Genomic DNA, 6,013 nt, shown 5'->3' with positions numbered 1-6,013 from the left:
AAACACCGGCCTAGGCCCCCGTTTTGAGAGTACCCGTCTAGCTCGGCTTCATCTTTCCTGACTTGTTCTCGTCGGTGCGCTTTTCAGTCATGTCTTCTTCATCCTCTTCCTTTTCCTCTGTTAATCAGGTAAAAGATTTGCCTTCATTCTCTTTCTCAGTTTAATTCCTCTGAAGAGAATCACATCTTCGGCGGCCATATGTATATTGTTGCTTTTCCCAGCCGCGGCGCCTTAGTCCTGAGCTCGAACGAGCCATCGGACTCGTGTACTCCGACGAACCATTGTCACAAGAAGACAAGGATTTAATCAGGGCCCATCGTGATGAACTCAAAGAGCACGTCCCTGCTGACATCCGACGGATCTGGGGCTTCCTTGACGGCAACGACCACCGGCGACCTCAAGCCGACAGAAGTCACACGCTTCCTCGCCAAATCATCCTTGAAGATGTAGCAGCAGGAACATCACGTCCGGTAATGGACCGGAGTCATCCTCTCCCCCGTCAAGTTGAAGCGGAGGCCGCGATGAAAGAGATAGAAGAACAGCACATCCGTCTTCTGATAGAACTAGGTCGGGTTGAGAGAGAGCTTAAGAAGAGGCGTGGTTAATTATTTTTTGTTCTAAGGGCGACTTATACCGTGTCGGCCGTGTAACCCATCGTCCGTACCGAATAATATATCGGCCGATTTGGACGATTATGTTTTTTCTTTAGACGATTCTTTTTGTATCGGCTGTGTGTTTGTTTGTCATGATTGATCCTTATGCTCCGACCCATATACTAGGGTAGTACCTTTTCAAGTATCTTCCGTTCAAAGCCCTAGTAAACTCTTCTCCTTCGATCGTTTCCAGAATATAAGCGTTTCCTAGAGCACATCTGCCGATTTTATATGGCCCTTCCCACGTAGGGGACCACTTACCGAATTTAGGATCTTTTGACCCGATCGGCAACACTAACTTCCATACCAGGTCTCCCGGAGAGAATTGCTTGACTTTGACCTTCTTATCATACCATCTGGCCACTTTCTTCTTGTTTTCTTCAATACTTATCAAAGCTCTCAATCGTTGGCCAGCCAAGTCATCAAGTTCCCTTTTCATGAGTGAGGAGTAGTCATTGGTCGCCAACTGGTCCTGGAGCGAAGTGTGTCTCGATCCCGTCCTCAATTCCCATGGTAGCACTGCTTCGTGACCGTACACCAACTGATAAGGGGACATCTTGGTGGCCCCGTGGCAAGCCATCCTGTATGCCCATAGGGCTTCGGTCAAACATAAATGCCATTTTTTTGGCTGTTCTTCTATCTTCCTCTTGATTAACTTAATTATCCCTTTATTGGAAGATTCGGTCTGGCCATTAGCTTGGGCGTAGTACAGAGAGGAGTTTAACAATTTGATTCCCATATCGGCCGTGAATTCTTTGAATTCTCCTGACGTAAACATCGTTCCTTGATCGGACGTGATAGTCTGGGGAATGCCGAAACGGTAGACGATATGGTCCCTTACAAAGTCAACCATAGCGGCCGATGTTACGGCCTTTAGCGGAATCGCCTCCACCCATTTGGTGAAATAATCTGTGGCCACCAGAATGAACTTGTGCCCTTTGCTTGACGGAGGATATATTTGGCCGATGAGGTCTATTCCCCAACCTCTGAACGGCTTGATAATGGGATTCATGACCGATGCGGGCGCATGTTGGATATTCCCGTATTTCTGACAATCCAGGCATCCTTTATAATATTTGAAGCAATCTTCGAGGATCGTCGGCCAGTAGTACCCATTATTCCTAATCATCCATTTCATCTTATGTGCCGACTGGTGGGCTCCACACACTCCTTCGTGGATTTCTCCCATCAGAGTCTTAGCCTCCTCCGTTCCTAGACACTTGAGTAGGACGCCATCAATTGTTCGGTAGAACAAGTCATCTTCCAGTAACACATATTTGGTAGCATGAAATCGTACCCGCCGATCCACTTTCTTAGATGGATCTTTCAGGTAATTGGCGATCTCTTTTCGCCAGTCATTGGCCGCGAGGTCTAGAGCCATAGCGCCTTGGATCGACCGATACACAGATGCATGTTGGGCGAGCTTGTTGGCATCCTCTTTGTGATTCCTTGGGATGTGCTCAATAACTGCAGACTTGAATTCTTTCAGAAGCTGCAGGCAATCTTCGTAATAAATCCTCAACACATCGTCCTTGCATTCGGACCTCCCTGTTAATTGATCCACGATAAGCATGGAATCCCCAAAAATTTTGACAGAGTTAGCCTTGACTTCCCTTAATAATTGTAACCCTTCAGCACAGCTCGGTATTCTGCTTGATTGTTAGTGGCGGATGCTTCTATCGACAGAGAGAAATCATAGCTTGCCCCCCGAGGCGATATGAGGACGATGCCGATTCCTGATCCGGCCCCACCCTTGACTTCCCTTAATAATTGTAACCCCTTCAACACAGCTCGGTATTCTGCTTGATTGTTAGTGGCGGATGCTTCTATCGGCAGAGAGAAATCATAGCTTGCCCCCCGAGGCGATATGAGGACGATGCCGATTCCTGATCCGGCCCCACATGATGATCCATCAAAGTATAAGGTCCAAGGTACTGGTTCCACGAAGGTAGCCTCTGGTCCACAGTGCTGGGCAACGAAATCGGCCATGACCTGACCCTTAACGGCTTTTGCCGATTAATATCGAAGTTCAAACTCCGACAAAGCTAAAATCCATTTTCCGATTCGTCCTTTCAAAATCGGCAATGATAGCATGTATTTTACCACGTCGTCTTTGCATACGACCACACATTCTGCCGATAGCAAATAGTGCCTGAGTTTGGTGCATGAGAAGTAAAGGCATAGGCACAACCTCTCTACTGGAGGATACCTTGTCTCGGCGTCCAGAAGTCTTCTACTGACATAATAAATTACCCGTTCCTTTCCCTCGAACTCCTGGACTAGAGCTGACCCGATAGCTCGTTCATCGGCTGATAAATATAGTTTAAACGGCTTACTAGTTTGAGGTGGGACCAATACTGGTGGTGAGACCAAGTACTGCTTGATATCTCCTAATGCCTTGCGTTGCTCTTCTCCCCATATGAACTCCTGGTCGGGCTTCAACTTTAATAATGGTGTGAAGGCTTGGATCCGCCCAGACAGATTAGATATGAATCTCCTGATGAAATTCACCTTGCCGATTAGAGATTGCAACTCAGTTTTATTCTACGGGGCCACGACTTTATTGATGGCCGCTATGGTCTTCTGGTTGATTTCTATTCCCCGTTCATGCACCATGAATCCTAAGAATTGTCCGGCGGACACACCGAAGGCACACTTATTCGGGTTCATCTTCAGCCCATGTTTCTACGTGCATTCCAGTACTTGTCGCAAATCGGCCAAGTGCTCTTGGTGTCCTTTTGATTTGACTACGACGTCGTCGATGTAAATTTCTACTAGTATGCCGATAAGTTTGTGAAATATGTAATTCATGGCTCTCTGATACGTAGCGCCGGCGTTCTTCAAACCGAAAGTCATTACCACCCACTCGAATAAACCAAGGTGACCCGGGCATCTGAAGGCCGTTTTGGATAAGTCCTCTTCGGCCATTAGTATCTGATTGTACCCAGCGTTTCCATCCATGAAACTAATAACCTTGTGTCCTGCGGCGGCATCTATCAGCACATCGGCCGTCGGCATGGGGTATCCGTCCATTGGTGTGGCCTGATTGAGGTTCCTGAAATCGACGCATATGCGTAGCTTTCCGTTCTTCTTGTATACTGGTACAATGTTGGAGATCCATTCGGCATAACGGCATTGCCGAATAAATTTCGCTTCAATTAGCCGCGTTATTTCGGCCTTTATGTCTGGTAGGATTTTAGGATTACACCGCCGTGCAGGCTGTTGATACGGCCGATACCCCGGCTTTAGGGGTAACCGATGCTCAACAATAGATTGGTCTAATCCGGGCATCTCATGGTATTCCCAAGCAAAGCAATCCTTAAATTCTCTTAATAAATTTGTCAATTTGCATTTGTATTCCGAATCCAAATTTGCACTAATATATGTCGGCCTTGGTTTGGTGCCATCACCTAAGTCTATCATTTCTAATGAATCGGCCAACGTGAATCCGTGTCCCAGCTTCCCATCTTCTCGGGCAAACTGATCCATTTAGTCTGAGTCTTCGGAGCCGACTGCACGGATCGGCCCCAGGCCAAAATCGGACACCTTCAAGAAATCAGTGTCCCATATTCTCCCGAATATGCACTTGACGTTCTCGCAGCTCCACTGCTGCGTGTCGGCTGCCGCGACGCTGTATGCGGAATCAGCGGTAACCACCTCGATATTGTCGCCGACCCATTGCACGAGGCATTGATGCATTGTAGACGGGATACAACAATTTGCATGTATCCAGTCTCGGCCGAGTAGCATGTTGTAGGACCCTCTGCCATTAATAATAAAGAAAGTAGTAGGAAGGGTCTTACTGCCGATGGTGAGGTCGACGCAGAGTGCGCCGCGGGCGGGGGACACGTTGCCTTCGAAGTCTTTGAGCATCATATCTGTCCTGGTTAGGTCGTCATCACTCTTCCCTAGCTTCCGGAACATGGCGTACGGCATGATGTTAACCGCAGCTCCTCCATCTACTAGCAATCTGGTGATGGGCCGGTCGTTGACATGCCCTTTAAGGAACAATGTCTTCAGGTGTTGTCGTTTGTCATCTTCGGGCTTCTCGAATGTGGCTGTCATTGGCTCCAAAGCCAATTGTGCCATCTGCTCTTCTATTGCCGACATGTTCTGTCGGTCGGCAGGAGTCATGAATTCCATCGGCAGTATGAAAACCATGCCGATGTCGGCTGCCGATTCGTCGCCTCCTCTGTCGTTTCTTTTGGGGCGCCAGACCTGAGACCTGCCGTTCTTCTCGTCCGCCGTATGCCGTTGCTCTTCCTCCTGCTGTTCCCACTGGCGGAGACGTTGGATTCTTCGTTTTTGAGACTTGGTCAATCCGTCGGGGCACCACCTAGGGTTCACTGGTTTGGTTCGTGGCCTGGCGCATTCCCATTCTGGTTCGCGTCCTAAGGGGTTTTCGTCTAACACCCGAGCATCGGCCATCTCTTCGAGTCGGTCGTGAACGCTGACCTTGTTTTCTAGCTGATTGTGACGATCGAATCTGCCCCCCGGCCTATCGTTCTGCTCGCGCCTGTCTTCCGGCCGGTCGTATCGGTCACTTCTGCCCCCCAGCCGATCACGTACCGGAGGGCGCCGGTCTTCTTGGTCGCGCCAGTTCCTGTTGATCAGCTCTGATTTCCCATCTCTGGAGCGAGACCTTCTGAACGGCCGATTGTTACGATACGGGCCGTTGCACTCAGGGCAATTATCGGCCGATGGCAACCTGAGGTTGCCTTCCCAACAGTGGATGAAGAACGGACATCGCCAGTGATCTTCATGTCGCCGCATCGCCTCTTCCCGGGATCTCGAGCGTTCATGTTGCCGCTGATACTTATTGAGCAGAAATTGGGAAGTAATGGGCTTACGTGGTTCTCCCATTCCGCCATCATCATCTTCCATCCGCTGTTTTCCCTTGACATCTTCGGGTGTTGCTTGATTCCTGGGGTCCACGGTGCAGCTTTGCTTAGCCGATTCGGATGTCAGTACCTTGGTTTGGAGCGAATTCCTCCCCGTATCAACCATGTTGGTGGGGAAGGGGTGCTGGTCGATCTTCATCGGCTTGCTCGATGGCTGACTGTACCTGCTGCCGGAAGATTTTGCATTCGTTTGTATCATGGGAGGTAGCGTTATGCCACTTGCAATATTTCATCTTCTTCAGTTGTTCGGTAGAAGGAATCGTATGGTACGGCGAGAGCTTGATCTGTCCTTCCTGGAGGAGGAGGTCGAAGATTTTATCGGCCTTTGATGTGTCGAATCCAAACGTTTCCGGCTCCTTCTTTCCGAACGGACACGATATCGGCTTCTTCCCTTTAACCCATTCCGCAAGGCCGATTTCTGTGTCTTCTTCGGTTTCAACCTCTTCTAAGTATGCCACC

This window comes from Setaria viridis, chromosome 1 (assembly GCF_005286985.2).
Source record: "Setaria viridis chromosome 1, Setaria_viridis_v4.0, whole genome shotgun sequence".
Taxonomy (NCBI): domain Eukaryota; kingdom Viridiplantae; phylum Streptophyta; class Magnoliopsida; order Poales; family Poaceae; genus Setaria; species Setaria viridis.
This window is presented reverse-complemented; position numbering follows the sequence as displayed.